Source organism: Macrobrachium rosenbergii, chromosome 19, assembly GCF_040412425.1.
Source record: "Macrobrachium rosenbergii isolate ZJJX-2024 chromosome 19, ASM4041242v1, whole genome shotgun sequence".
Lineage (NCBI taxonomy): Eukaryota > Metazoa > Arthropoda > Malacostraca > Decapoda > Palaemonidae > Macrobrachium > Macrobrachium rosenbergii.
In genome coordinates this window covers 26,866,247-26,891,462 of record NC_089759.1, presented here as the reverse complement: position 1 = coordinate 26,891,462, position 25,216 = coordinate 26,866,247, and the positions used below count along the sequence as shown (strand labels likewise).

At 36.8% G+C, this 25,216-nt stretch overlaps 1 long non-coding RNA gene across 2 annotated transcripts in view; it reads left to right on the top strand.

Annotated features, from left to right (window-relative positions):
• LOC136848770 (uncharacterized) overlaps positions 1-25,216 on the top strand; it is a 202,649-nt gene that overhangs the window by 114,987 nt on the left and 62,446 nt on the right. The window contains exon 5 of one of the 2 annotated variants that reach the window (XR_010856134.1): positions 16,937-16,977. The exons of the other annotated variant lie outside the window; for it this stretch is intronic. This is a non-coding gene — a long non-coding RNA (uncharacterized lncRNA). The remainder of the gene's footprint in view (positions 1-16,936; positions 16,978-25,216) is intronic. 2 annotated transcript variants of the gene reach the window in all.

Genomic DNA, 25,216 nt, shown 5'->3' with positions numbered 1-25,216 from the left:
GGTGTTGACCTCGGCCGACGCTGGTGGTAGTCCAGATTCGAAACTCAGACCTTGCAAATGCGATCCTAGTACTCAGCACTAAGCTACGGCAACTACACACACACACACACACACACACACACACACACACACATATATATATATATATATATATATATATATATATAGAGAGAGAGAGAGAGAGAGAGAGAGAGAGAGAGAGAGAGAGAGAGAGAGAGAGAGAGAGAGAGAGAGAGAGAGAGAAACTAGGGCTAAAGACACTGAAGAGGAAGGGGGATGTTAGAGGCTTATCCAAAATTCAAGGATGGTGTTGTAGAATCACCAGATAATGGTTTTGAGTACAGTATACCACAGTGAGAAAAGGGTATAGATATAAAGAGTGGTGGAGCGAAAAAGTGATAAAGTTTAGAGGCCACGAAAAGGGATTACTCGAGGTACAACTGTGTGACAGAAAAAAAGATCGTGATAGATAAGGCAATCAAGAAGAACGGGGGCTGGAAAAGCAGCCAACTAATGAGAAATCTGGTATGAATCTCAGTTAGCAATTTTGGGGAAAAAGAAAAGTCTGGATATGGAGATGTAAATGCAGAGAGGAAGGTCAAAGAGCAAAGGGCTCTCGGATCTTGGAAAAGGAAATTAAACATTTTTTTTACTAATTTGCGGGTGCTTGCGGGAGTGACTGATGAGGATTTTTGGTGGACAATATTGATTTTTAATATTGAGAAGGCATCAGGAGTTGATGACACAGCAAATAGGAGTCTGCGGAATGTAGTTGTGTGAAAGTTTCTTACCATCTCAGATTACGAGCATTCCAGATACAGGTGATTCAATGCAGGTGAAAATAGGACCTCTTGATCATTGTATATCAGATACATTATAAGTTACGCAGAACTATATAATTTCAGTAATCATTTACAGCCTGGTAGTTTTATGTTTAAGTATTCATACTGCGTAACCTTTGTGAAGGGTTTGTATGCTAGGAACTGAATCATCCATATTGAAGGAGAGATGCGATGTCTTGAAACTGTCTATGAATTATGTAATCTGTTCCTCGAACTGCAAGAGAGAGAGAGAGAGAGAGAGAGAGAGAGAGAGAGAGGGAGAAGGATTTTTAGCAAGGGAGGGTTATTACTGACATTTTATTTCAAAGCCTGCCTCGATGCCTCTTTTATAGACGCGACTTTTGACGTCGTAAGAAAGACCAAACGATATTGTTTCTCATTTTATTTTTTGCTATATTTTCGCTTGCACAACTTCAAAGAAACCCTGTCATAATATTTGTTCTCATTGGCCCACAATCTTCCGTAAAAGGAAAGAAAAGAAGAATTTAACAAAAAAGTGGAGGTGAAACTAAACGTGGAATGGAATATCTGCAGGAAACTTCCGAAGAAGGAAAATGAAGGAACTGAGTGTGGATAGAGAACTCGATATTAAACTCTCTCCCTGAGAGAGAGAGAGAGAGAGAGAGAGAGAGAGAGAGAGAGAGAGAGAGAGAGATCCCTACCCCTATCAGAAGGTGACAGAGGAGCAATTCCCTCAACTAATTGAAAGTCGCTTGGGGATTTAGAGGAAACCTGTAAGTCGTCCGGGACAAGTTCGCAGAAATCAGGGTCCCGCGTGAGGCCAACAACCAAACTTTCTCTCCCAGGTTCAAAGTGATACAGGTCCCGTTTCCGACCTGCTCTGTCAGTTGGCCTTAAATATTTCCTCGAGGTATTTCTTGGGCTTCTTTATCCATAAAGATTTGTGAAAGAGTGCATTGGCTACAAGTAGTGTCTTATCAATTGCAAAATTTTACATTTCGAAGTCTCTCTCTCTCTCTCTCTCTCTCTCTCTCTCTCTCTCTCTCTCTCTCTCTCTCTCTCTCTCATTACTGAAAGTCCAAGCAAGAAGTCAAAATTTTCTCGTAATGATTACCTGTTAGTGACAGTCTCATTTGGCAAAATGTTGATGAAATAAAGCCAATTAGACAAATCTTGATTTTCTTTTTTTTTTTTTTTTTGCTCGTCAGATAAAGAACAGTTGGGATTAACTTTTCTTTTAATTTTTTTTCCATCGAGAATAAAAGCAAGTTGTATAAAAGACTGCTCGAGAATAAAAGCAAGTTTTATAAAAGACTACTCGTCCTGAATGCATTAATTAGAATTATTGCCCTGGGGACTCTCACTGCTATTATCATTGCCGTAATGCATTTTGTTAGGCCATGACAATAACGAGAACAGTTTTCATTATAGATATGAAGAGCCAATATATGTTGTTCGAACATTCCACTGGTAATGAGCGGATTTCGGTTCATTCGCGTCATCTTGTTAGGTAGGATTGTCGCTAGGGAAATGATTTTAGACTTGCGCCATTTGGATCGCAAAATTTAGCCGGCAGGTGGCATAAAACTCTCTCTCTCTCTCTCTCTCTCTATATATATATATATATATATATATATATATATATATATATATATATATATATATATATATATATATATATATACTGTATATATATATAATGTATGTACATAAGAACAACTCTGCCTCCAGATTAAAATCTATTTTAAATTCCGAAAGGAATTGTGTGGAAACTTTTAAAGTAAGACGTGAATGAAAAAGTGGAATTTGTAAATGTAACAGTTAGTGTTGGCTGCTTCCCTTTACAAATGTTACACACGAAAAATACCCGTAATAATTTGGGGATCATTAGGAAGATGGAATATATTATATAAGTTTCCATCCCATCAAGAAATTAGATAGTGATTTTCCATCTTCACAGTGTTTCGATTTGCCACGTCAAAATGAAGTAAACAAGATCTTATTTTCACCAGGGATCTCAAACATAATCAGTTCCCATGTATAAATATCGATAACATGCAATCCAACAGAACCACTCTAAGAGTTATTATTATTCAGTCAGTGTCAAATGTTCACGGCATCCTGACCGTTTCAGTCCCCGCGTATTTTGCCGTTTTGGGAGCCAGTAAGAACTGCATAAAAATTTGTCGTGGTTACTGTCCAACACCTCTGACTGTTACTTCTGAGTGCAACTGTGGGGTTTTCTCCCAGTTTCATCTGTTGGTCCCTGTATTTCGTCTCTTTAATTGTCTTGCTCTCTTTGCCTTTCTGTCCAACTATCCAGCTCCCTCTTTTCAGCGCCTTAAGCACAGAATGGCCGAAAGTTCCCCGGTGCCTGGCCTGACAGCCTTCATTTCATATATCAAATCAAACAACTTAAACCTTTCTGAGAATTTTTTTTTTTTTTTTTTCGTCATTAACCAAATTATGTGAATCCTTCTGGAAACATTCAGTGAATATGATGATTTGACAAAGTTGTTTTACCTCTCAAATTCATTACTGGGAAGGCAAGTCTCTTCTCACGGCAGAATTAAAGGCCTTGGGCGGAAAGCAGATGATATCGAGTGGCGGAACGCGTGTGTTGCAACTTCCATTATTTTCCCTGCAGGTGACCTCAAAGAACAAAAATGGGATGAACTGAGTTTAAAAATCTTTCTTTTTAAAGAACTCTAAAAGAGAGGAAACCTCAGGTTTTATTCTCGTATTGAAAAGACATTTAGATCATTGCTTTGAATTATTACCTGGCCTATGATAGCATACTATTCTGTATTCGTGTCCTTTTCCCCACTAAATCAGACAAGATAAAAAAATAAGAGTAAAAATCATGGAGATGAACGAAAATGAAAGGTAAACGCCATTGCGATTATAATGGCTTTTACTAAAACTCTTTTGAAGAGTAATTGATATCTTACTGTAATTATGATAATAATGTTGAAGGTAAAAATTCCTTTGAAAGATATAAATCTAATGCCTCTGAATTAAGTTCTCCTCGAGAAATAGTGCCGACCTTCGACGACAGTAATAATAACATTAGCGTCCCCTCCAAATTATTCCACTTCTGCAGAGAATCTTAAGGCAAGCAAATTCCAGAAGGCGGACGTTGTCGAAATACAGTCGAAGGAGAATTAAACGAATTTGCATCCGAAGCACAGTGAGTCTTCTAGACGCAAGCTACTGTCAGTTTGATTCGACTGTTGACACTTCGGACTTGATTCTATCAAGAGGAGGACGGAAAACGATGTTAACGTCCCCGAATCAGAGAGTCATTCTCTATAAGGGGAGGAAACGGAATTCTTGGGAATATGTCCGAGTATTCAACCCCAGTTAATGCAATTCTTCAAGGTTTATGCCTTTCGGTTCGAAGTCAGGGGGGAAAGTTGTCAACGAGCGCTAGCTTAGGAATCCAGAGATGAACAGGTGGTGTATATTTTTGGGTATTCGTGTTGTTTATGGCGTTGATATTGCACGCTTTCTGATAGGCCGCAGCTGGTTCTCGAGAAAGACTTAATTCAAAAGCGTTAGATTTTTTTTTTCAAAACAATTCTTACCATTATCATTATTATAACTGCATGAAGGCACCAATTTTCCCGTAAAAGAGTTTTAGTGAATGGTAGTTACAACTGAAATAGAATTTACCTTCCTTTTCGCTCGTCTTCATGATTTTAACTGTTATTTTATATATTGTCTGATTTTGTGAATAAAAGGACACACGTACTAAATGGGATATCACAGGGCATGTACTGTAATCATTCAAAGCAGTGACCTAAATATCTCTTTAGTACGAGAAGAAAACTTACGGGTTCCTCTGTTTTAAAGTTCTTCAGGAACGAAAAATCTTAATCTTTTAGCTCGTCCCGATTCTCATCCTGGGAACTCAGAAGACGAAAAAAAAAGGGGGGGTGGGGGAGTTTGTTGCTCTTGGGTAATGGTCGTCAGGATCCACGTCGGCATGTTCATCCCCTCTTATAAATACATCATCTTTTTATACATTGTACAAAATGCATTATTTAAAAGCATTATTTAAAAAGATACTATAAAAATATGTCTTATTAGGATAAAAAAAAAAAGCTTCATAAACCCAGAAACACATCTTACGCTTAGGCTAGGGGAAAGTTTTAAAGAGTTTTATTTTTTTTTAACTCATAATGAATTACGTTGAATGGGAGTAACAAAGCGCGACAAAGTTTTTCAAACGGTTCCTCGCCTTCTTTCGACGAAATTGCAATCTTTAACGTAGTATTTTAGCCAGAAGAACAGAAAATCTCAATCTGTTTTAATTTACAGTTTGTGTTGACATTTATTCTGGTTTCACACAGTCTCAGAGCAAAACATCTCGCAACCACCGACAGTATTCACACACGCATATTATATATATATATATATATATATATATATATATATATATATATATATATATATATATATATATATATATATATATATATATATATATATATATATTATATATATATATATATATATATATATATGTATATATATATATATATGTATATTATATATACATATATTCTTCACACTTTTTTGATATGTATATATATAATATATATCAAAAAGTGTGAAGAATACGAAAAGCTAAGAGGGCATTGGGGTTATTACAATTACATACGGTAATATATATGTATAATATGTATATATGTATACACACATATACATATATATACATATATATATATATATATATATATATATATATATATATATATATATAAATATATATATATATATATAAAATATACACTATATATTTTATATATACATGTGTATGTGTATATATATATGTATATACTGTATATACTGTATATTTGTATAATATTACCAAGTCTGACCCTTAAATCCTCTGCTATTTGAATCGAAGTCAGGATAGCATTTTTAAAGTTGAATGTGAAACAATCACTTTACGCTCATCAGTTTTTTGATACAGCAATTTCGAGAAAAGTATCATTGTGCTGAAACTATCACAATCTAAGAAATCAGAAATTTTGACTTCAGACAAGGATATAGGGAATTCCGTGTCTTCCCTTTTTCCAAATGAACAGCCAGTGCGTTATATCCATCAACAGAATAACTATTTCACAGTTTCAAGGAACAAACAAATAAGAACCTTCCACTGGGGGTTTTGACTAACACTTTTACTTTGCCTTATATCTGATATTATGAATTTTCGAGAGATTTTTTTTTTTTTGGGGGGGGGGGGGATGAGACAGCATTTATAAATCCAATTTATCTTTGGACAAGAAATAAGAATTTACTGTAACTCAGAACACGGGTAAGAACGGCATGTTTTCTCTACTAAAAATTGAATGTATTTTTACATCTATATACAGAAAAAACTAATGAGGAATATGGTGAGACAGACAGTTGTAATGCGTTTTGAAAGGATATTTTTAAGCTTAGCTTTTTTGGGCGTGCAAGAGGCGTGACTTGTGGTAACAGGGGTGATATTCTTATTTACCTCCGTAAGAGCTCATCCGCAGTGCGAGTGGCAGCAAGACGAAGATAATCATTTTCATTTTTGCTGCTCCACGTCAGAATTTTTTCATTTCGTGTTCCTCATTTGGTTCTTAGGCTTTGTAGTGACAGGCGTATCCAATAAGTGTGAAGAAATCAAGCATTTAAGAGGGCATTGTGGGTTCTGCAATTACATACGTATCTAGTAAAAATGATCAGTATATATGTATATGTATATGTATATGTATATATATATATATATATATATATATATATATATATATATATATTTATATATATATATATGTGTGTGTGTTTTATGTATATATATATATATATATATATATATATATATATATATATATATATATATATATATATATATATATATATATATATATATATGGATCCAGTGTGCATAACTTATATTTGGTAATTCACTGATTTATTTCACTGGCTAAGGGAGCTCTTGCAAGCGGACGCGGTATTTAGGCCTTGCTAAGCTGGGCAGTACAGGATTCCCAAACCAGTATGGCGAAAGAGTTTTAATGATTCGTCTTGCCTCTCGCCTGCATGGCTCGTCTGTCGGACACGAAACGTGAAGTGAGTCGTCCTAGAGAGATTCGAAGGGTAAAAGAAGCGTCCGTCGCATCAACAAGTGCGAAATTTCTCTAGACAAAATAGTAGGCCGATCTGCCTCCATCAGCCAAGGACCTGAGAAACTACAGGCGAAGAATTCTACTTGCGGAAATTAGCTTTGGGATTTTAACAAATCGTTTTGGAACTGGAAATGTATGGTGTTTTGTGGATATGGATAACGCCGGTAAACAGAAAAATATGTAGGTTGTCAGATGAGATGGGGAATAAGCGTGATATGAATAAAAATGGGGATGGGAGCACACGAAAGGAGAAACGAAAAATAAAACTGGCGTGAGACATGGGTGTTTTGCCACAGTAAACATTAATACAAATTTAGTCTACATTTGATTTACATTAAAAACAATAATAGTCAAAACAAAACCAGTCGTAAATTTCATCGATGCATATGTAGGGAAAGTCCAGTGGATAATATAAAATTTAATGACACTGAAAAGACAGTAACTGTTATGCAGATATAAAGAATGAAAGACGCATTGTAATAAATAGTAAATTTTCTACAAAATGGCGCATATCTATAGTTAAGAGAGTTAGAGGTTCATATTACTGGACAGTTGTAAGCTCAGTCCCGTGCCATTAAAGAACCATCAGATCCTTCCTATATTCATTTAGCATCATCTGCAAATTCAAAACCTGAAAGATAAAACCTCACTGGGTTGGAATCTACTACCGCTTGGAGCACCATGCCCTTCTTGCCAGCTATCTAATGCATTGGTATATTGTCATTTTACTGTTATCAAGTGGTACAGCTTTTCGAGCGTTAGTATGCCAGAATTTAAATAGATTTTTTCGTCTATCAAATAAATAAATAATGTTGTCAAAGGAACGCACTGGTAAACCAGAACGTAAAGTGGTTATAGTAGACGTAGATGCGGCGTGACTGGAGGTAATGTTCACACTAAATAGTCAGGTTTATAAGATGAGTCAGTTGTAGAATTCGAGGCTGGTGTTGAACTTAGAGATTGACTTCGAAGACTCGAAGTGTTATCTACCGAGTCTTGTGACACTAGAGGTGAGGGAAACCTTTAAAGCCAATTTTGTTAGTATTTAGAGAATATGAAAAATATGATCAAACTGTTTGTTGATGTTGGAGAATGGTTTAGAATTATGTAGCCTTTTTATTGTTGACTTTCCTAACGTTTTCAGTTAGTAAGATGTTTTGTGAATGAAGATTAAATGCGTGGTACGAAGCTGCCCTTTGTTAAACATTCATTGGACATAAGATTTAAAGAGCAAGGACTGAAAAAAAAGAAGAATCATTTGACTAAAACATTGCTCTGAGGATTAAATAATTAAGAGTCGGTGTTGGGAAAATTGTTGCACTTAATGAAACTAACAGGAGATAACTGTTTCAGGAACAATGACTCATAAGAAGAAAAGTTGTACTTAATTAAACATACATGGGGTCTAAAGGTTAAAGGATGAGTACTAACTCAAGGACGCTGCACATAAAAAAGAAAGTGGACCTGAATGTTAAAAGAGTAACAACTCATTGTAAGGAAAAAAGTTGCACGTGATTAAAAAAAAAATTGGATCTTACTGGAGTCACTGGAGAAATGTCTTGTGCCAGCTTTTTCAAGTCAAGCCGGTTTTCATCATTCCCAGAGTTACTCGCTGTCTTCAACCAGGTCATTTTTCTGTGTTCCATGCCCTCTTTGCCGTTATGGCATTACCTGTGGCAAACCTTGTGTCGTGGTAACTCATTGGTATGGTCGGCAATTTCAATTCTCTTGCTCACAAGTTCATGCCTCTCCCAGGACCTGAAAGATTTTCTTTGGCAGACTGCCTTCCGTTTATGTCAGTTATTGATGGGGGTTTTGGGGACCGGGGCGCAAAGGGCTGTCCGCTAAGACATCAGCAGCCTTAGCCTTGTCCCCAAAGGTCTCACTTGGCCTCTGCTGCTCATTTGGGACCTTTAAACCTCCATTCCTTTTCTGTGTAAGTTCTGTTTAGAGTCTTCTCTTGCAGTTCAAAACCCCGTTTCTTATCAAGGCTTTGCCCTCAATGGCCAAACTTATTCGCATTGAATTATTATCCTAGGACTTTTTATTGCAAATCATAACAGATGTTATAATTACAAATCCTAATCTTGTTGGGAATGGGTAAGAATTCGACCTCTATACGACTTTAATCATGCCTTTAAAATTTTGCCAATGATCCTTCAGAGGTTCTCAAATGGTTCAACCACTGGTAAGAGTTCACCATGAACAGATTCCGTAAATGTGTTCCCTATGTTTAATAACAAGTTTCGCTGTCAGTCATTTCCACCATTATCATGCATTACCCAGTCAGTTGGCTTCAACACTACTACATATACAAGAACCTTGCCTCTTTATTTCTTCTTTTCCTTGTAGAGCACCTACAGTGGAATTGGCCCCAAAGAGCTCAATACCGGAGACAGATGTTTATTTAAGTGTACACATTGTGAGATCGTAATTTTTCTGACGAATTCCTTACTTTCTCATTGCCTATCAGAATATTTTTTTAGTGTCTATAAAGCATATACGCCTAAACTCTCACCCTGTTGCAGTGTTTTATGATATGCCTCTGGATGCAAGTGCCTGGAGAAGTCTGTGTATCTTTCATAAACATCTTTATGCGTAAATAATGGCTAATCTCCTTGGAGCACCGTTACATAAAATCAGTAAGTTAACCGCGCAAGACTTTCGTATTTAAGTCAATAGTTGAACGTTATTTCTTCAACCTTAGACTTCGTCAGTACGACTTAACAAATCGAAAATAATAGGTTACGAAAATTTCACCTTTTTCCTTAGTTTCTGCCTCATACAGTATCGCGAGAATGAAACATTTTTGTTAATTCCAATATTATCACGAACGAGACAAAAGCAAAAGAGATATTTTTGGTTTCGGGGAAACATCACGTAGGCGAGAGGTACTTTACCTCGAAGGGGCCTGCCGGGGAAGAATACAGATAGTCGATATTTCCTCGTTTCTTGCGTGTGCTTTCCTTGTATATTTCCTTTAGCTTTTAATTTCCGTGTCAGATCTGTTTATGCGTCTGAAACTATTGTTTCTTCCTTTGTTGCGCGAAAATGCCGTTGCTTATATTTGATTATCAAAAAAGTCAATCTGTTGGAGCACCCACGTGATTTGACGAGTAGACGCAACCACTGCACCGGGAGCCGTGAATTCCCACAGTTAATCCATCCCAGACGTCAGAGGTGTGTATCACTTGAGTCAACATTTGCGCACATTAACTTAGAGCAAACACGGATTGGGGGACATCTCTCATGTCAGCCACATTCACCAACATTAAGCTCCGAACCAGTGTGTGTGTGCAAGATCACAGATGATGATGTATCCCCGCGATCGGAGTGTCCGTTTTGGCATTAATGCCTCTCCTTGAGTGTTTGGTCTGCATCTGCTCGGATGTGTATGCCACGGAGAGGAGGCGGAAAGAGAGGGAAGACGAACCTACGAGCGAATGACGGCAGAGGGGAAATAATTGAGAAGGGGAGATAAGAGATGTAGGACCTTGTGAAGGCAAATGAGATATAACAGCATACTTTCATAACTGTTATTTGATAAGTCCAGGATAATTGGCCAAGAACATCTCTGATGTTAAAAATAAACGATCGGATGTATATTATATATATAATATATATATATATATATATATATATATATATTATATATATTTTATATAATTATATATATGTTATATATATATATAAATATATATATTATATATATATATATATATATATATATATATATATATATATGTGAGAGAGAGAGAGAGTAGAAAACTTGTAACATTGAAGACTATATTGTAAAGTATTTTGTACATATCAGGGTACATGATAAATAAAAAGGAATGTCTTAAATAAGAAAACATCAAGAAGATAAGATCATTTTAGTTTTCTAAAAGAAAACTAGTGGGCCGGTTTTCTCTGTCCGTCCGCGCTTTTTCTGTCCGTCCTCAGATCTTGAAAACCACTGAGGCTAGAGGGCTGCAAATTGGTGTGTTGATCATCCACCCTTCAATCATCGAACATACGAAATTGCAGCCCTCTAGCCTCAGTAATTTTTATTTTATTTAAGGCTAAAGTTAGCCATAATCGTGCTTCTGGCAACGATATAGGATAGGCACCACCGGGCTGTGGTTAAAGTTTCATTGGCCGCGGCTCATAGAGACCACGGAAAGATAGATCTGTTTTCGGTGGCCTTGATTATACGCTGTAGCGGCCTTACAGAAAACTCGATTGCGCCCAAGAAACTTCGTCGCATTTTTTACTTGTTTATTCATTGGCAACTGTAACGAATCATCAGCTTATTGCAACCAATTCTCTGCCTGTTTAGTTTTCTGTAAAAGAAAAGTATTGAGATAGCTTTGTCTGTCCGTCCGCACTTTTTCTGTCAGCCCTCAGATCTTAAAAACTACTGAGGCTAGAGGGCTGCAAATTGGTATTGATCATCCACCCTCCAATCATCAAACATACCAAATTGCAGCCCTCTAGCCTCAGTAGCTTTTATTTTATTTAAGGTTAAATTTAACTGTGATCGTACGTCTGGCACCTCTATAGGTGCTAACAGCACAGGCCACCTCCGTGACGTGGCTTAAAGTTTCATAGGCCGAGGCTGAGAGTTTCATGGGCCGTGGCTGACAGTTTCATACAGCATTATACGCTGTACAGAAAACTCATTGCGCCGAAGATACTTAGGCGCATTTTTTTCTTGCTTTATTTTGATAAGGATAAGGAAACTTTTAAGACTGGAAATGTTTTTGCACTGCCAAATAATGTAAATTTTACGATTACGCTAAAATTAACGAGATTTTTGAAGAGGAATGATGTTTGAAGAATTCAGATACAGTTAAAAGTTTCATAGTTCGTAATTCCTGTAAACAAAATAATAGTGGTTATACTTGCACGAGTTCTTGTTCTGGATGTGATTGGGAAAATTCGGTTCAAACTAGTCAAGAACTTGATTGCTAAATTAAACAACATCATTATGGTGTTGGAGCATGACAAGTGATATGTGCAGTATTGTACATAAGATATATATATAAAAGTGAATGTTTGTATGTTTGCAACTTGATGCGCTAAAGAAATCCGGACCGCTTGACCGATCTAGACAAAATTTGGCACGTGGCCATCATTTGACCCAATTTAGACAATAGGGTAGGTTTCAAACCCTTGCCCGCTTCCCCTTCCCCTTCCCGATCCACCTTCCCCTTCCCTGCAACGAGGCTGGTGCTGCCCGTAGGCTCAGTAACTAATGTGGTAAATAAACTCTACGAGTTTATCATACCTCATCTCATGCACTCGATACCATAGAAATTTATTATTGAAAATGCTTTTCTTTACTGTGGTTAGTAATTCTGTATCAAGGTTTGTGTTTAGGTTTAGTGGGAATGTATTTAGGTTTAGCAGGGGTGTGTTTAGGTTTAGTGGGGGTTAAATGGGACAGTCACCACAGTAATATCTGGATAAAATGGACAGTAACCACACTAGTACTTGGATAAAAGGGACACAGTCAGCACAGTAATACCTGGGGGACAGTCACCGCAGTAATGTCTGGATAAATAGGACATCCTCCACAGTAATCCCTGGATAAAAGGGACAGTCACCATAGTAATACCACCTGGATAAAAGGGACAGTCAGGACAGTGATACCTGGATAAATGGGACAGCCACTACAGTAATACTAGGATGAAATGGACTGTCAGTACAGTAATAGCTGAATAAAACGGACAGACAGCACAGCAATGCCTAGATAAATGGGACAGTCACCACAGTAATACCTGGGGGACAGTCACCACATTAATGTCTGGGGGACAGTCACCACATTAATGTCTGGGGGACAGTCACCACAGCAATACCTGGGGGACAGTCACCACAGTAATACCTTGGGGACAGTCACCACATTAATGTCTGGGGGACAGTCACCACAGTAATACCTGGGGGACGGTCACCACAGTAATGTTTGGATAAAATGGACAGTCGCCACAGTAATGCTTGGATAAAATGGGCTGTCAGCACAGTAATACCTGGAAAAAAGGGACAGCTAGTATAGTAATAGTGGGAAAATGGGACAGTCAACACATTAATACCTGGATAAAAGGGACAGTCACCACAGTAATATATGGATAAAAGTGACAGTCATCATAGTAATACCTGGATAAATGGGACAGTCAGAGCAGTAATACCTGGATAAATGGGACAGTCAGAACAGTAATATCTGGATAAATGGATTGATGGGACATTCAGCACAGTAATATTTGGATAAAAGGCACAGTTAGTACAGTAATTCTTGGATAAAAGGGACAGTCACTACAGTAATACTTGGATAAATGGAACTGTTAACACAGTAATGTTTGGATATAGGGGACAGTCAGCACAATAATTCCTGGACAAAAGGGACAGTCACCACAGTAATATCTGGATAAATGGAACAGTTAGCCCAGTAATATTTGGATAAAGAGGACAGTCGGCACAGTAATTCATGGATAAAAGGGACAGTCAGCACAAGGAGGAGAAGGAAAATATTTCTGAGTCGTTCAGAGTTTTTCCGGGCAGCGCTGGGTTGGCCAGCTAGTACATATATATTTAGGCGATGATGTTTATACCAATTCACATCCCCTAAAACTCATTGAGTCTGTGTAAAGATCAAAGATCAGGTTTGATCTCCTGTGTAATTGATGTAAACACAGAGATATAAAAAAGAATGATACCCAACAATTGAAAATTTAATCACGCTATATATAATTATCTAAACGCCGTCTAATACCAGATTACATAAATCAATCATCCTGTCAATCAGTCAGTCAACTGCAATGTATTAATTTTGTTGTGGTGAACATTATTGTTAGAAATGTTGCAAAGATAGACTCATGTGTATGCAAGTATGTATATATGTATAGATAAACATTCACAAGTATAATACTAACCATTTATGCATGCATGTACATTCACATGTACAATAATAACCATATATGTATGCATGTATGTATAAAGCATTCATATATACATTACTAACCCGCACATTAGTTCTACTCTACTTGCTCTCTATAATTTTCCTAAAACAGTTCTCTCTCTCTCTCTCTCTCTCTCTCTCTCTCTCTCTCTCTCTCTCTCCATCGGGATTTGGGCAAAGGAAAAAAAAAAAAAAAAGAGAATGATAGGAGCAGGGAGGGTTAACGGCGAGAGCAAAATGAAGAATATTCCACATTCACCGAAATTATTCATCGTGAATAAATATGCCTTCCTTAGATTCCTCTTCAGTGGAGAGAGCCATGACGCGGAAAACGCGATTGTGATTTCTCCTTTTCCTAGTCTTTTCTTTTCTCTATTTCTGCCTCCCCTTTAATTCCGTTTTATTCCTACGGATTTCTTGCTCTCCGTATATCCGATTCCTTCTTTCCCTTAATCTATTTATGTTCTTAACTTCTTCGCTTCCCCCCCCCCCCTACCCTCTCACCGCCTCGGGCATCACATCCCACTAACTCCCGGCCCCTATCGGTTTGTTTCATTAAAGAAATTCAAGATATCTGTTTTAGAAATGGTCTTCATATATCTATTTGTTCACAATTCATAAAGAATCTATTAAGGTGAAAAATAACATTACCGTCAAATATGCGTATTCGTCCCAAATATGATCTCTATTGTTTTTCAGCAAAACATATAAAAAATAGTTTTTTTTTTAGCCAATGGAGTTACTTAAGCGATAAGATAACAGACACACACCTAAGATTTTTTGCTGTGATAAAACATAGATAACGGTGTTTTTATTTGAACTACTTCGTGTACAGACACACACACACACACACACAACACACACACGAAACCTTCAATTTCTTATTGATCCCCCTTGCCCATCTTTTTCACACATCTTCACATTGTCCCTTCTACTCTACTCGCCCTCTCACTTTCTGGATGCTGAGGCCTTTCATCCCAACACTTGCACCTATCCATCAGCATAACATTTCTTCGGTGTGCCACTTTTATCGCCTCATAGTCTGCAGTGTACGTTTTCCTTTCTTAAAAATCGACGAAACAGTGCGTCACATTCTAGACCACCATTTCCAAATATTTACAATTTTCCCTTGTATTTCGTACCTCAGCAGTTTTCATCATGTTTTCCTTTATTATTATTATAACTTTTGCCGAAGACTTATATCTGATTTCCTTCAAGTACCCATAGCATCCATACTTCTCTCCACGAAGAAGACTTTTGCCAACAGCCCTTTAACTTTTTTTTCTGAACTTCACTCCCTCCATTCCACCGCTTTTCTGTGTTCTACGTTCGAACACAATGATGCCATAACACCTCCCATTGACCCACATACTTCAAACGCTCCCGTTACTCTCAGCCACTAAAGACAAGGAACGTATGTACGGGATTTTTTGAAATAAACAGTCCGCCTGGGGGTGACCGAGAGCCAAGTGGTTCCACTGAATGGGATCTCAAAGGATTGTGTAAACAACAGCATATCCTCTTTGGCTGAGGCGCTGTGGCGGATGTGTTTGCTGGGTGGGAATAGATATGTAAGATAACAGGGAAATACCTCACAATAGTAACTGACACACAGAAGTACCCACTACTGATGTGCTTTTGGAAAGGAACCATACAGAAAGTTTGGACTTGATTTTATTCATGCTATGCACAACTCTAGCAAGTGTGTGATGACGGAAGTTGAGAGAGAGAGAGAGAGAGCTTCGTGACAAATGTTGAATGCAAAGAAAAGACAAGGGGGAAGAGTGTATATGTGTGTTTGTGTTAGAGGAAAAGAGAGAGAAAGAGAAAGGGAAGGCAGATAGAAGTTGAGAAAATTGTGAGAAATATATACATCTGTTTTTAAAATTCGTGAAGTCCTGCGTCATATGATATTTTCCACTCCATTCAGTAAGCGTTTAAACCGTGCTTAACACTTGATTTTTATGTATAACCTTTATTTATAGATACTTTACAACGGCCAAGGGCAGTTACAAAACAGAATAAATGTTGAGTGTTCCAACTATGCTTCTATATGAAAGAAAATATGTAAACGATGAACAACAGGCAGTGATAAAGTGATTTTTCTGTAACTTATCCTTTGCAGGTATTATCGAAGAAAATGGTATTTTAGATATACGAGTATGCAAAACAATCAGATCTTCAATAGTTTCCATGCGCCACAAGGTACGAAATGTCGGGCAATATCTATTTGTAGGTTTACACGTGTCAGATGCGAAATACGTGATATTCCCAGTTAACTTTCCACTTAAAATAAGGACGAGTTGAGTATAATCGGTGATGGTCATTTTTTGGGGGGACAAAACCACCATGAAAGTAACATTATTATTTCAAATCCCTAGCTCATAAGGAGAGAAACTTAATCCATTTCTGTTAGCTCCCATCACGCGTGAGGAGACTTAGGTATAACAAACTGTCACCCTTTCTCATCATAACTTTAGTGATTAAATGGACTCACTTAACCCTCCCTCCCTCCCTCCCTCCCCCCCCCCTCCCTTTTTTAACGTATTCTTCCAACCCTCTCATTTACATGGCTTTGCTGTTCATAGGCACCTTTCTTTGGATATCGCTGGGTAATGCATCATTTAAAGATATCACGAATTCTTTTTAAATGCATAGCATTGTTTATCGGATGAATTTTCTTTTATCTATATTTAATTCTAACTTCCCCATCAGAATGACGTACCTTCATTCATAACTCCTCGTCACTTCGCACAAGTTCTAGGCACCAAAGGACCTTCCTCTGGTATGTGGACATTTCTCGACAACTTCCCCTCATCTGTCGACACTTCCAAAGGCCAGCCAGAAGGACATGGCCTGGCCGTGCCAGAGACGTTCTGCTCTTAGTACTTGCTTCTGATCCCTCCAACTGTGTAGGAGTGGTCGGAGAAAAAACTCATTTCTATTGATGTGCCTGAACATTTGTGTGCGAGTGTTTTGTAATGTGCGTGTGTGTGTGTTTGAACCTCAACGTTTATTTTTTTCTTCAGGTATCTCAGCAGTCGTGAATCTATCATTCACCTCTTTTCCTGTAAGTACAATCTTTTTCTGCTGTTGTTGAAAGCGTTTGAGTTCTGTTTGACTTGAAGTAGGTTTTGTGCCATTTTCTCAAAAATGTTTGGTATTAGTCCGCAGTCTTCTGTTTTCTCTAAAGTGAAAAGGAAGATCATGAATATTATGAAGCTGCATTCACTTCAGTTTGTTACATTGCCTGATTGTACCTAACCTATTTTTGCTATGTGCAATCTGTTTTAAATGACTGTCCAACACTCATTTTTAGTTCCGTTTCTACAACAGGCAGCGCACGTGACGCAGCTCCATTATGCATCGGTGTCTGTCTTCGTTAATTACTTGCCTTTTCTTACATCTGAAGTCTTCCAAGTTTTCCTCATGTTTTGCTTGGTAAACCATGTGCCACGCCAGGGTGCGAAGTAGCTGGCCCAACTTTGTCCATTACCATGCAAATTGACCTTTTCAATATTCCTCACGGCGACTCCCCGAGTGTGTAGCACGTGCATGTATTTTGGGGACAGTTTTTTTTTTTTGCGTACTGATATGATCTTCCGTCATGTTTCCTCTTCTCACTTCAAGTGTAAGTATTCTCTTCCTGGATCCCACTTTATGTGCAGTATTTTATCCTGACTTTTTACTTCACTCTTTTTCCAAGTGTCCTCCTCCGCGAGTTTTATAGCGCGAGCTTATGCATTGCAATTCAGTTCGGGGAACTGCATTGTAAAACTTCATTGTTGCTTCGGGTTTCAGTGACCGCTTTTGGTTTTGGTGTGCTGCCTGTTTTATAACACTGATCTACACGTGCGTTTTGACGTGATATCCTGGATTATACCTTTATACTTTATGTCATTTACGTTTACAGCATAGTGTATCAGAACATAATCATAAGTATGCAATTATCAGTTACTTATTTTGTCATTGCCAGTTTTGAGCTATTAAAGAATTAACCTGTATCTGATAAAGAATTACATACAGGTTAATTTATTATATACAGGTAACAGTTGCTGATAGATCTTTTGATCATGACACTTGGCTCACCAGCAAGAGGGCCAGGGTTCGAGTCAAGGGTAGGCGGAACGGTTAAGGCCCTTCGGTAGTTTTCCTGCTGTAGGAATGTGCAGTTAGAGTGAAGAAGGGCATAAGGCTAGCAGTCTCATTCCAGAATAACTGCTGAAGATTCGAACGATAGCACTTTCTGGAGTGTTCATTTCTAAAGGGAAAACACGCATGGTTATTATTATTATTATTATTATTATTATTATTATTATTATTATTATTATTATGTATGAACATTAAGCAGGGAAGGGGTGGTAATTGTGATCTTATGGTAAAGATTTTCCAGTCTTGATTGCATCATTGACGCAAATAACATCCTCAGATCGAGTGGAAATTGCCGTTTATGTTAATTTGAAATGCTAAAACTCATTAAGGGAGTAAGCTGTTTTCAGATTCAGAACTCATGCTCGGTCAAGAGTGCAATAATGATAATAGCAACAGGTAAACATTGGCGATAACAATAATTATCAGTTGCAGGGTAATTAATGCCTTAATAATTTACCTTATCGATAATATTTATTGCTGCCTGCACACGACAGTGGCCTTGAATTCCATATTTTTTTCTAATATAAGAGAATTAATTAGCATATAGGTCTCTTGTTTGGTGATTCAGCACTTCACGTTGATCATCTCAGGCATATTATGAGGCATTTTATGAGTCAATGAAATTATTTTAAGGTGCTTTGTCAAAGCAGCGGCTGAAGCGCTTGTAGCCGCGAGGCTGTAGCCTTGCGGCTCCCAATTTGCTCTCATTTCCATCATGTCAGATGAGAAGGTTTTCAATGACACGTCTGCGGCCGGCTACGGCCTCGCAGCTACAGGCTCTTCAGCCGCTGCATTGACAACGCACCTTTACACGGTAAACTACGCTCGATTATAGTAATGACATTGTAAAACCTTGTAGCTAATAGAAGGAAGAAATGTTAACATTTCTTTTGTCCTCAGTATTTAAAAGAGCTCTCATAAGGATAAAAGACACTTCGTTAATATGTGTGACCCTTGCAGAACCAAAATGTATTTCGGAAGAGAATGTGCGTTGGATGTCTTTCACTTCCCTTCCAAACAGGTTAATTGCTATACAACACTGATTGTTTCTACAGCATCCTTGGACAGCACTGTACTCTTCTTCGTAACCGAGAACCTACGTCAGATTCACCGTTCGTAAAGGTCACAAGGCGTAACACCCCGCTTGTTCTGCGCCTTTAAACCTTTTCATTGGGCCTGTAAACCGTAATTGGGAGTTTGAAGAACGAGTCGACATATTTCACGTTTGGATTAAAACATTCTCATAATTAACATCGTCGCGCGATATTTGCTTTAACCCCCCAAAAATTCATTAAAAAAACAAATCATTCGTTTCAGCATCATTTTCGGACGATTCCAAGTAACCCAATATTTAACATTTAATTCTCGTTGATATATTTATCTATTTATTTATTTTAGTTTTTACCATTGGTTGGTTCTTTATTTTTACATCTGTTATTTAATTTGAATTTTAACTCATAAAAATATTTCTCCCGAAGCAATTATTATTTAATATCGCTATAGTTTAAGACTTAATGTGTATTCACATATTTTTTCCTGTACTTAATTGTATGTAACATCGTTAGTTCAGGCCCGGGGCCAGACTCTTTCAATGCTGGCCCCCATATAAACATACAGAAATAAGGTACCGTGGTCTGAGCTTATGGATAGTACATAACGCGTCTAGGATCGGGACGTATACTGTATCAACCCTCATATGTTAAAGTAATTTTCATTTAGTGTTCATCTAAATGGTTTTTTGTTAGATTCCCCGTCAGTATCATATTTATCAATTACTGAATTCATTTTTCTACCGTTCTCTGTTCGTTAGTAAATTTCTGGCTAAAGCAGAAAGGTATATATGTATATATATATATATATATATATATATATATATATATATATATATATATATATATATATCAACTTTATCACCTACACAATTGTTCTGTGCATTAGTAGAATTACTAAAGGGCCTCATTCAAACTGTATAAAAACTCCGTTAGATACCATCCAGTCTGAATGAGGCCCTTTTAGTAATATATATATATATATATATATATATATATATATATATATATATATATATATATATTAGGTATGTATATATGTGTACTGTATATTTGTATGTATAAATATAGTATGTATATATATATATATATATATATATATATATATATGTATGTATGTATGTATATTATATGTGCGTATGTATATATTTTTACATATATATATATATATGTGTCGCAAATAAAAAAATCAGTCAAATTATGATTTATGTGCATTTATTTTAGGAAGATACATTTTCCCCAAAAACCTTTTTTAAAAAATTCTTCTCAGGTGTTGGTTGTCGAGACTGCAATTATGAAAAGGGACGCGGGACATGGCTGGAATTAATTGGTCGTCTTATCTCTGAGTAAAAATAGGGTCTCTCTCTCTCTCTCTCTCTCTCTCTCTCTCTCTCTCTCTCTCTCTCTCTCTCTCTCTCTCTCGTCTTTTTCTTCTCTCTCAACGTAAACCATTTCTCATCTCACTTATTCATGGTATACTATCTCTCTCTCTCTCTCTCTCTCTCTCTCTCTCTCTCTCTCTCTCTCTCTCTCTCTCTCCGTAAACCAATTCTCTTCTCACTCATGCATGGTCTAATCTCTCTCTCTCTCTCTCTCTCTCTCTCTCTCTCTCTCTCTCTCTCTCTCTCTCTCTCTCTCTCTCTCGACGTAAACCATTTCTCTTCTCACTCATGCATAGAATAATTTTTGACCGTGTCTTGCGACAAAACAAAATCCTTCCATTTTGCAAGTTCTTTGCTTCTGTTGAGATCTGCCTACCTTCAGTGTGCTTGTACTTTCTTTGCCCTGCATATTTATAAGTCATTCGTTTTATGTGTATGTATACGACAAGAAAATTAATCAGAGTGTCCTCATGTAGCATACATTCATATACATCTACAATTGTTATTTCTTTCATTATTTGGAAGATTGTTATCTAACATTGTTTTGTTTGCAAATGGCTGTTAATTTTGGTTAACAATCGAATTTTTAAATAGAATATTAGGTTTGGTTCTCATTTTATACATTATTTCTATATATACATATATATACTGTATACATGTAAATTTTTATATATATATATATATATATATATATATATATTAGGTATGTATATATGTGTACTGTATATTTGTATAAATATATTATGTATATATATATGTGTGTGTGTGGGTATGGAAGAGTGCTGTAGATGCTGAATGCTAGAGAAAGAAAAAGGGCTCAAGCTGTTGAGATAAACTGTATGCGTATAGTATGTGGTGGAAGAAGAATCGAAAGGCTGAGAAATGTGGAAATTCTCAGAGGTGATAAAATGGTCAAATAAGAAAAGGATGGATCAGAGCATTTTGAGATGGTTCGGTCATGTGGAAAGAATGAAGGACGATTGGCTGGTGAAAGTGTGTGTGTAATACGGAAGCGCCAGAAGTCAGGAGAAGAAGGCTAAGAAAGGGTCGAATAAATGATGTGGAAGAGACATTGGAAAGGAATGTCCTTAATTTCCAGGAGGCCAGAGAGCGCTTGCAAGATGAGGGTGAATGGCGCCGTGTGCGGGGGAAGGTTTGGCTTCTGTTACAAACTTTCCATGTGAGTGTAGGAAGTGGCTATGTTGTGTGAAGTTTTACTGCGCAGAGCCATAACCTACGATTCAACATTTAAAGTATAAGTGTAGAAGTGACCGCTGTGTTGCTTTTTCTCTGGAGTCACCCTGTTTGTATAAAGGCTTAGTGTTATATATACAATATATATATATATATATATATATATATATATATATATATATATATATATATATATATATATATATATATATATTTATATATATATATATATTTATATATATATATATATATATATATATATATATATATATATATATAAACGCTAAATTCCGTTAGAGACAGTAGTCCTAGAGTGCTGTTCATCCGGTTGTCAGCAAGAATTTTGGGATTAGACTGCTATTAAAAACCTTTCACATTGTCACTGTTCCTTGCACGGGAATCGAATCCTGGTCTTGTGAAAAGAAAGTCAGTCATAAGTACAACCTCGAGAGGCCGTTTTAACTCCACAGAATTCACTCACACTCCTCACTGAGATATCTTTGCAGACCACTAAACACTGAATGATCGATTTGTCATCTTTTGGGGGTTGAGACTGATCTCGAAACCCCTACTTACGATAAACTAAAAAAAAAAAAATCATTTCTTGTTGACATATTATTCAGCAAGTAGGTGTGAACTGTAACAGACACACCTGTCGTTCTAACACATTTTCAAACGTCACCCAGCCCACACCTTCTCAGTCCCCACCTTCTCCTTCCTCCCACAACCTTAGAATTATACACACTTTCCACCATCCTGTCTTCATTCTATGTCTACACGTGTCCTAAGGCGGGATTGAGTGCAAGATAAAGATTTGTGCAGTGTGTGTGAAGCAGTAAATAAGTTGCTAATGAGCTTTGTGAGTCGTTATACGAAAGGGCTGATGCTTATTCAAGTTTCGCACGTGAAACTCATCCTTGATTCAGCGGCGGAAGGATGAACATGGAATTATATTAAGCTAAAAATATCGTTTAATATCGATTCACCATACCCTAGGAATAAATAACACCTAAGGGAATTTTAACCATAAGTGCTTTTGCCAGGGCTAAGATTCGTATGTGGACCTTCGGTTTTGAAGTAACCATAAACAGTCGAATTTTAATGGTCAAAGTCGACAGTTGAAGGCCCAGGTTCGAATTCTGACCGGGCCAGAATCAGTCATCAGTTATAAGACCCTTTGGGTGTAAAGTACAGTACACACACACACACACACACACACACACATATATATATATATGTATACATATATATATTATATATATATGGATAAATTTTATATATATATATATATATATATATATATATATATATATATATATATATATATATATATATATATATATATATATATATATATATATATATTTCATGTATATATACAGTATAATACATATGAATTCTTTAATCCACAGACAAACAAGAGGATCAAAATATACTGTAGCTTATTTATTGACACAACTTGTATTTAGACAGGTGATATATGTAAGGATCAAAGTGAGGATATCCCACACGTCTAAAACTTGAAAATGTGTCTATCAGCATGATTTGTACCACCGCGTTCTTTTCGGCTCTCGATATTCTTCATCCTTTTCTCATTCCTGCGTTCTTGCTCTGTCTGCTTGTTGTATGCCTGAATTCCTCTCTCTCTCTCTCTCTCTCTCTCTCTCTCTCTCTCTCTCTCTAGGCTTTTGGATTTAAGAGGGGTCCTAATAATCTCGCCTGATGGATCATCCCTCTGCAAAGTCTCAAAAATTGCCCCAAAAATCGGCCGGAGCCAATATTGCTCTCATTCCACGCCCCAGTGGTCGGCAATACAAGATCCTTATGCAAATGATTTTCTCGGGTGCTGGTCGAGATGAGGAAGCTGCGCAGAAAAAGGAAAGAGGAAAATGGGATGAAGATAAAAAACGTACCAAAAAGAAAGGAAACAAAAAAGAAGATAGACGTTTTGTTCTTTATGCCAGCATTGGCCTTTCGTAACAATGCCCGACGGTTCTACATTGGTTCATTTCTCTGTGATTAAATGGGTGTGATCTTTCGATTTGTTGGCACTCTCTCTCTCTCTCTCTCTCTCTCTCTCTCTCTCTCTCTCTCTCTCTCTCTCTCTCTAATTCCCACGCATGCGCGCGCTCATCAACACTAGATGCCACCCTTTATTTTGCAGTTTACATCATTCCTGAAACCTCTACAACTCTAATTGACAACATGGAAATTACCTAATACTTTCTCCTTTAAGCTAGCTTTAAAAAGTTTCAAATTAAGTATTTTCATTTGACACCACTTTCAGTCAACTTTACTAATGAGATCACGGAGCGGTGTGATTACCATACTCCCGAATTCCGAGAGGAATGTCTCATATATTTGAAGCCAGGAAAAAGGCGAATGATTTTTGCAACTATTAATTACTTCACAGCCACCTTTCAAAAGTTCCCTCTACGAAGGACCTGGAATTGATGTGATAGTAAATAGCAAGAAATCATGTCTTTTTCTCTCTCTTTTTGTTTGTAGTTTTTCATTTGTAATTACAGGTAATTTTATAGACAGACTACACATTTTTTTAGGGGCATAGTCAGTTTCAACGTTGAGTCTTTCTATGTTTACTAAGGATGACCTGTTAGTAATATTTTCCCTGCCTTTCTTGGAAGACGTATGTACTGGATTCAGTATCTCTTCTGCCGATGAAGTATTTATATAATTTATAGGAACTGGGACGTTACATCGTATAATTTCTCCAAGGAGATGTTTTCAGGTGCTGTAGTTCATAAGTTGCCACACTATAAGTGATTGTATTTTGAAATTAATTTTCTTCAACTATTTGACAAGACAGAATGGATGACATTTTGTCAAAAATATTTAATGGAATTTTGGGATAATAATTTGTTTCACAACCTGTAACGTTTCTTGGTAGAGCTGTGTCCAAAGTTTTGAAATTCTATGAGGAACACAGGTATATGTTTAAGTAGTTGGGATGTATTGAAATGAATCCAATATATTTTATTATGAAAAAGTTGAGAATGTTAACTCTAGTTTAGTAAGACTAGGTATTAATAATAATAATAATAATAATAATAATAATAATAATAATAATAATAATAATAATAATAATAATAATAATAATAAAAATCTGTTAAAAAGAAGGACAGCATCAGTGGAATTGATTTTATACAAGGTTTATTAAGTTCTTCTTACTATTCTCGTTTCTTCTGAGCTGATATTTGCTAAGAGCTGGCCGATATACATAATCTGGATAAGGGAAAAGACAGTAGTTCTAAATAATATAACTAATTATAATAATGATCGGGCATTCAGATCTAATGGCTGCCAAAATATGAGTTTGCAAGTGACTCGATTTTTAAATTGAAATAATAAAACAAAACGTTTAAAGACCTTAATCTGTTAGAGCAGTTGCTAAAGGCCACAATGCAGTTCCCAGTGCAAATTAATTATAAATGAAATGAGGGTGCAGCTGGACGAGAGGTCGGGCTTTGCATACTTCCGTTTTCGAATGACGGACTTGAATCCTCAGTATTCC